We start from the raw sequence: 8,467 nt of genomic DNA, 5'->3' as shown, positions 1-8,467 counted from the left end.
TAGCTTACGCATCTCGGCCAAAGTTGTGTCCTGTTTCAATCATAATGCAGTAATTAAGTATCACCATGTGGGCGTATGACTTTCTAAAATATAATAAAAATACTTATTCGTCATACAGTTTCAGTGAATAAGTGTGGTCCAACAGATCAAGATCGCAAAGGGAAACACGCTGAAATATGGACCTCCAAATATTGTCTCATCTTTGGGTGACTCATTGCACGTGCCTTGCTACGAACGTGCACACCAGAATGACATAACACATGACTCACGTCGAGCGAGCATAGTACACCTCCTCTCACTCATTAACCTGAAGCGAAGATTACCGGACTTTGTGTTTGTGTTTTATTTATTTTTGATCTTGCCGAGAGCGAGAGAGGTCTACTGCAGCTACGCGATGACGTACGCAAGGGACTTTCCCACGTTCGGTTTTAGGTAAATTTCCAGCATCTCACCGGGGTTAAAATGGTCCGGCGCTGAGTGTTCTGCTCATCGCCCGTCTTATGTTCCTGTATCGTGCGTACCATCTAAATTTACCGGTTCTTACCACGCCAAACGGCTCTCCCGTTGTCTGCAGTGAAGCACGCGAGTAAACCGTGCGGCGCGCATGCGTGTTTGCGCGAAACAAGGTCACTGCAGATCTATCAGCTGTTCGCGTCTTGTGTGCTGTGGAGGTGTGGTTGTGCGGTTTTCGTAGCGTTTCGTTCGAATGCACTGGCTTTGGCTGATCGTGTTACTTTCATACGATTTCGTTGCCTGATAACACATAATCTGTGCTGATGGATGCTTCTCGGTGGGAGATGATTGAGACTGATCATTGCTTACAAAGTAGAAGAATATAATGGTACACTACATCTTCAGTGCTAACGAAACGGAAGCTGATGGAAATAAGAATGATTTTGTATTTCCACTTATAAGTAAAATAATGTGAATTTATTATGCCATGATTTGCTTCAACTGCGCAGCTGTTGCTCTCTATATTATTTTAATGTTTGGATTAGAATGCATAAATTTATCTATTACCATATTGGAACATTTATTTGAAGAATTATAATTTTCAGCAATCATCATTATCCTACAAGCTAGATATATTTTCTTAGGCCAAGATCTGTGACAACGCGGGATCATTTGTTACTAATGCGTTTAGCCGAACTACACAATTGAAACTAATTTTAAAAATAGTACAAGCTTTAAACAATTCTTGCTGGTTTCATGTAAATATCCTGATTGTCAAGATGAACAATTGATTTTGTTTTTTTTTTATAAAACATCAAACTGCATTGTGTCCAGATTGTATGTTCTTGATGTTAGAATATACAAACAGTCAGCTGAAATTTAAAACTTCAACAAAAATTTCTAAGGAATTGTAAAAGCATTAGCTTGGTGTTAAACCTTTAAAATATACCTTCAATAATGCAAAACAATGTGATTTTTGCAAACTACTCAAAACAGCAGATTCTCCAATCGAATCCTTTGTTCTACTTGCATCTAGATTAGTTAGAAAAGAAGTCATGAAGAATCCAACGATAATTTTGGCAAATGTTCATGTAAGCCACCATGAAATTAAAAGAAAAAAATCTTTAAAAAATAGAATAACCAAGGATAAAATTACACCAAAACACCATCAATCAATGACTTTTCAGGTTGGGGATGTATATTTCAATAAACTAGAACTAGAATATTTCCTCATTGCTTTTGAAAAAAATATTCATGAAAGGAATACAATTCTAAAACAATTACTGTAAAATTTGAGCTCAATATCTTCTCCGTCACCATCTAACGACATCTCATAATCGTGCACTCAAAAACCGCTCCAATCGCGCTGTACGCATTCTAGTTTTACCGATATTTTTGCCAGCCTAACCGTACACTGAAACAGTCCGGTAGCTGCTGGTCTGTTAGCTGGCAAACGGGCTGCTCCAATCGACAGCCCCTTCGCTGCCTTGTTGCACCAAATTTGGGCGTCGAGTTCCATTTCGTTTCGCACTTCCGCGCACGTGCGTTTATCCCTTTACGACCGGCCCGGCGGAGGCGTTCTACGCAACGTACTGCGTACTGTCGGCAGAAGGAGAGGCTTTTTCCCCCGTTCCGGCACGCTTAACATTACTGACCATGGCCACCTCCAGAGCACGGCGGGAAAAAATGGAACGAAACGGAACGAAACGGTTTATCCACTAAAATTGATGTGCTCCACATTGACGCTTCCTTCCTTCTGTTCCTCCACACACACACACACATACTGGCTCATTCTCATTCCATGAACATGATATATAGCAATCAGTTTGGAAGTAACTGTTCGCTTCCATGTTCCTCTTTGGGCGGGTGGGTTTTGCTCTCCCCCTGGGAGGTTCGCACACTTGCACCGGCAGTGGCCTACTTTGACCAGCGCCGAAGCCAATGGCTCTGTGTGTTAGTGTGTTACGCAGCGAGACACAACACACGCGCAGCTAAGAACGCATGCGAGCAGTGGGGAAAAATTCTTTCCCGTGCTCTCTTCGATTTTCCCGAGCCTAGCGAGCATTATCTTTTGTTCCTTTTCTCATTTTTCTTACTTCATTCTGTCGCTGTCTGTTGCGTAAACATGAAGAGTTTGCGCTAAAACAGAGAAAGAAGCATACTGTTGCAAACTATATCATGGTCAAGCCAAATGATGATCGCATTTCTCACACGAAAGATCGATTTTGAGCTGATTGTACTCAAAGAAAGTAGAACCCTCCGCGAAAAAAATCTCACCGATTGAGTGACTTGAGCACAGTGCGCACTGAGCGTGTTCGTCCATATTGGAGGGGGACAGGAAAATGAGTTACTGCAACCACGGTGACCGTGAGCGGAAAAAGTAAGCTAGTAAGCGAGAGAGTGAGAGAGCGTGTGTGTGTGTGTCTGTTTCCTTCTCTCGATCTGAGTGTCCTGTTTTCCCGACGGCTTTGTGCGATTCGTGCAAACAAACTGCATATACGCACTCATGCCACCCACCCAAACAGTACGCAACACAAACACACGAGCTGCGTTCGGCGCAAATGATTATCCGCACGGGGCGGTTGGCGGTGTACGGTTTCGGCCGTTTTTCGATCACACAGTGGGAAAACACGGCGAACGGCGATGCCTCGTAATCTGCCCCTTGCTGCTAATGAGGGTGAGCTTCCGATATGACGGTTCGGTTCGATGTTTTAATGTTTGCACGGTGGGTGCGTCGGTACGTTCGGGCGTTGGAAAAGTGCATACTGCCCGTGGCTCTGTGTGCTGTTGCTTTTTCCTCCTTATCGTTTGATTATTAAAGTGTCGCTTTGTTCCGCAGTGTCTCAGTCTGTAGTTTTCCAGCCATTCTTTTTGTTTTCCTAGGAACGAGCACGTGTGAGTGGGCCCGAGCCGGTGAGATTCGGCGGGAAGTTTTCTCGCTTTTGTTTTTGGAGAAAAAAAACACACACACACAGTTCTACCATGAACCGTCCCGGAATGAGTACCGCCGCTGCAGGGTCAGTTAGTGGTCAGCGCGTAGTGCATAAGCCGGCCGGTTGTGGCGTGAATCGGTGTCCGTTTTCCCAAAGCAAAACGTTCTAGCTCGCGTCGCGAACGTTCGACGTGTTCGTTCTAAAACTAACAACCCGAAAGCGGGTTAAATTTACGTGCGAAAAGTGTGTCAAAGTGTGTGACGGGTTTTCGCGGCAGCGGTTTTTTATCTTTCGGTTGGGAAAATCGGTGCAGAATACGGATCAAAACTTTCGACTTCACGCAGCGAAACACGGGCGCAGCGCGGTGACAGTGTCGGCAAGAAAGTGCCCGTGATGATATAAGAGCGTACGGGTCTAACGTTCGATGCAGTGGGGTTTTGGTGTGTTCGTTTCACTCCCTGCCACTTTGTGTTTGGATGTTGGTGTGCTGCGAGAAGTTCTTTTTGTTCCCTATTTTATACACTTGAGGTGATTTTAACTGCAATGGTTAGTGAAAGTGAGTGAAAATGCAATACCGTACTTCTGGTATCAACATCATGAAGTAGTCAGTGATTAACAACCACTATTACAGTTGTGTGTGGGCCACGATAAAGTCGTTAAAAAGAAACTTGGCTTGAATGAATTTTTAAAAGCAAATCATTCAATTCAAACAAAAAAAATTTAAACTCCTATTCAAACGTCATCTATGTGCGTAAAAACCGTTCTCCAATGGTCTCCGATTTGGGGTGCAAGAAACACAACAACACGCGCTTACACCTTGTTCTGGTTGGTGTTGGTGACATTCCACTGCTACCATGTGATAATGTTTACAAGTGTCGGTTTTGTTGTTGTTGTTGCTGTGAGAATGCCGATCCAATCCCTACCGAAATTGGCCACAACCTGGAAGGGTAGGGTTGTCCATGGTAGGGAGTTCTCTTATCTGTTCAGCGAATACCGTTTGATATCACTGATAACGATGGACGTACAAAGGGAGGGAGAATATGTGCTTATTTCTCATACTTTTGTTCGCTGCTTAACTCTCTCTATCACTGTCTCTCTGAATCGAGTTCTTTTTCGAGTGAGTAACGTGGAGGGAAGACGGGGCAATATGACCATGGTGAGCATTACATGGTCAAATAGAAGTTTTTTGAGTACGTACTCGTAATATATATTCGCAAGAAATCATAATTTGCTTATATTTTTATACAAATATGTAAAAGCAAAAACTTAACGCTTAGCTTGCCTTTTACAAAATTTTATTTTATTAAAACATTAAAGCTTTATTTTAATTCATTTTTGCGATTTTATGGATTTGTTGTGTTTTGACAGGCTTTAGTTGAATACTCCAAAGATTCGTTTAGTTCTTTCGTCAAACTGTAGGTTAAATCCTTTTCAAAACATAAAAACCCCTTTAAAACATACAAATTCTTATCAAAAACATAAATGGTGAAAACAAATTGACGAAAAGCTTATATTTTAATTATGAATTTTAAGTTATAATATTTTAGCTATCCAAGTTTTCATTTTTAGTCCAATTGAATGTTTTTGATTTGTTGGTAGATTTATTAATCCCATAATTTATAATAAAAAAAACTAATAAGGGGGAGCAGAGAGAGAGAGAGAGTGAGAGAGTGAGAGAGAGAGCGAGAGAGAGAGAGAGAGAGAGAGAGAGAGAGAGAGAGAGAGAGAGAGAGAGAGAGAGAGAGAGAGAGAGAGAGAGAGGCAACTTACAAAAATAATGGTAATGATTTAAGATCAATGGACCTACAAATGATCCACTTCATTATTTATTTCTGTTAATGTTATTTTGTAAAGGATTTTTTTCTCCACAATATACTTATGTTGTTTTTCCGTTTTGGTATAAATAATTTTTGTTTGGTTTTACGGTAATGCCATATACTTTATTTTTTGTTATATAATTTAAAATAAGCTTCAAATTCAAATCCAAATGCGTTATCAACTAAGAAATGTAGTTTGATTGACATTTAAAATACCTACAAAACAATAGCCTATTTCATAAATTGGAGGAAGGTTTGATGAAATAAAAAACGAGCAAGTGGTGGTATCGGAAAACTCTTAGAGGAACTGCACGAGTACAGTATACACACATCCAAGACGACCAACATAGTTCCATCAAGGAAAAACGGGACTTATCCATCGAATACAATATAATTCTCGAGCATCCTTTACGTAGCTCGCCAAGAACCAACTAATAGTTCCGGCGCACTTCTTATCAGGATGCACACACATCACATGCACACATAGTACAAATCTCTATTGTTCATGTTCAACCAACTATTAATCCAGTAATCGATAGTAAGGATGGCCGTTCCGCCCCTACATCCCAAAACGGCTACATTTTTCATGGCAAAACAACACCAAAACACACCTGTAGCGCTTCGGTCAGCGGCTGTGTATCTTTGAGGTACACGGTTTGGCGTAATGATTGATTTGATTAGAACTAATCATCGCAGTAAATGAAGGAGGGACATTTAAAGGTATTGCGTAACTTTGCGTGTTTATTTGCGTGGTTAAGTGTGATTTTACATTTTATTCCTGTTTGTGGCAGCTTACCATATGGTTATGGATATTGAACAGCTTTTCAAAAAATATGCTTCCAATATGACTCCAATAAGCTGTAGGAATGTATGTTTGTATCATGCTCCGCAAAATGAATTTTAATGTGACCGAGAACGTTCTACAATTTCCATCATTAAACGCCCTCCTGTTCGACAGGGAAATCTTCAAAAATCCTTCCACCACTTCAACAAAAAACCTCTCTTTATCGCTTTTATTCTCTATCGCTCTTTCTCGCTCTCTCTCTCTCTCTCTCTCTCTCTCTCTCTCTCTCACACACACACACTTTTTTGTCTCCCTCCTTGTTATACTTTTGCCCTCGTTCAACCTCGAATACGCGAAGCCAATGTCCACGCACACCGAAATGCCGGGGCAACCGCTTTCGCACGTAGTTAGATAACATTCTAAAATCGATTTTCAAAACGATTGCCAAAACGGCGAGAATTTCGATCACTGCAGTGTATGGGTATGTGAGTGTGGTAGCGAAGGAAAGCGACGGGAGCAAACGGGTCGGGTGGGCGGTGAGGACCCTGTTGCAGATACTCATAAATGGGCGATTAGCAGCAGCAGCGGCAAGTGCGGGCCGCAAACAGGTGGCGCTCCGTGCAGAGAATAGGGACGTATCGGGGCGCCACCTACCCCGTTCCCGGCCGCCAACTTCCGTTCTGGCCAATAGGCGGCGGTGGAGGTTTAGCGTTCGCCGCTGCTCTCGGCCACGGTCCGCAGAAAGAAAGCGGACGCGCATTCATCAGCGCTCGGGTGCGTGATAGATTATTTTTGGATCGCGTCAAGTTAGCGTTTTGCGTTTTGCTGCCGGATCGGTGGTCGGTGGCGTCGGCTTTCGGTGCTGCAGAATCTACGAGGCCAAACCGAAGGGAGGGGGGGGGGGGGGGAGCCTGGTTCGGGTGTCGCACACCCGTTGCAACGTGCGACGCGGGACCGACGTATTGGTGTGGTGATCGGATTCGATCGGAACCAAACAGCCCGCTCAGAACTAGAATGATGTGCGTAAGCAAGTTGTAGTTTGGTAGAATTGGTTCTTGGTTCTGTTTTCTATTCTGTTGAAACTCCATTTGAAGAGAGAATTGAGAGATAGATGATTTGTGTTAGGATAGTAAATAATATGCTAAACTTTGAATAATTATTTAATGTTTTTTGTGAATATATAATTTTTTTTAAATAAAGTACAAGAATTTTTTCATTTTTAATTTGTTATCTAATATTCATATTATTACATTTTAATTTAAGTAATGTCCGTTGGACCGATCTGGTGGTACAGTCGTCAACTTGTACGACTTAAAAACATGCCCGTCATGAGTTCATGCCCCGAATAGACCGTACCCCCATATGTAGGACTGACTATCCTGCTATGGTAACAATAAATCACCGAAAGCCAAGCTCACGTCACTAGTGGGTACAAGGCAGGCCTTGACCGACAACGGATATTATGCCAAAGAAGAATGTCCATTATCTGTAGTAATATAAAATTTTAATGTGGTATCAACCTTTTTCCATACCACTACTAAGCATTCTACTACCTAGCTATCTTGCCATATGTTTAATGCCCATTTTCATCCCGCTGTTGCTACTTTCCATTCGAAACATATGCTTGCGTTTGGGTCGAATTTTCGTTACATTATTAGAACACGAAGACGAATGTTTTCGCGAGAATAAACCACCCATCATGCACCGTTTCCATCGGCCGGGTGCAAAGCTGCATTCGGCCAGGCCGTGCTGCACTGGCAATGCACCGTAAAATCGTACCATATTGTTTATTTGTTCTGGACAGAATGTAGGACCAGACGCGAGGTTACCAATTTTCTCGCGCTTTTCCCCGACCGGCGCAAAAACCAGACGCGCGCCTGTCCAATATTCAACCCGCCGGATGACGAGCGCGCGCGAGTCCGAATGGGCCGTGAAGAGCGGGCCGGAAGAGCCGGACCGGGGAGAAAGGGGGGCGGAGAGAGGGAATGGAAATAAACAGAAATGGCAACATTTACTGAGATGCACGCGGGGCTGTTCGGCATTTCGGCCGAGCGAGATGAGTGAGTGACCGAAACTTGTAGAATGCTACCGTATGGAATGGAAAGTGAAAAGAGTTCCTACCGCCAACGATTTCCATTTATCTTTCTGCCTCCTGGTCGATCCCGCGCCTGAACCAATCGGAAGGGAGAGGCACACTTGGTGCGGAAAAAGGGTCGGTGAGGATTTGTTTAGCAAGCAACAAGTTAGTACGCACGTTCTCGCACGCCTCTCTCGGGCCGGGCTGGGGCCGAGAAAGCGTGGCCCGCACATTGAGGGAGAGCGCGCGCGTTCGAACGCGGTGGCGCACGCAACAAATGGTGAGCAAAAGTGAGAGTGAAGCACCCCTAAAACGGCACTCAGCTTGGGCCGAACTGCTTCGTGTTGCATCTTTCTTTTGCATTTTTTTGTTTTTCCTTTTGGAAGAAATGGGATCGGGGGTG

General features: G+C 43.3%; 1 protein-coding gene across 3 annotated transcripts in view; it reads left to right on the top strand.

The window, feature by feature from the left end:
• The first annotated feature begins 1,343 nt into the window (after positions 1 to 1,343).
• LOC121588690 (putative uncharacterized protein DDB_G0282129) overlaps positions 1,344 to 8,467 on the top strand; it is a 55,238-nt gene continuing 48,114 nt past the window's right edge. The window contains exon 1 of one of the 3 annotated variants that reach the window (XM_041906929.1): positions 1,344 to 3,130. The gene's annotated coding sequence lies outside the window, so the exon portion shown is untranslated. Of the gene's footprint in view, positions 3,131 to 3,151; positions 3,367 to 8,467 lie in introns of those variants that run through there. The other 2 variants (XM_041906932.1, XM_041906930.1) reach the window with 2 other exon arrangements.

The sequence above is a fragment of the Anopheles merus genome, chromosome 2R, assembly GCF_017562075.2.
Source record: "Anopheles merus strain MAF chromosome 2R, AmerM5.1, whole genome shotgun sequence".
In the NCBI taxonomy this organism is placed as follows: domain Eukaryota; kingdom Metazoa; phylum Arthropoda; class Insecta; order Diptera; family Culicidae; genus Anopheles; species Anopheles merus.
Note: the sequence above shows the minus strand (reverse complement) of the source record. Positions and strands in the feature narration are given on the sequence as shown.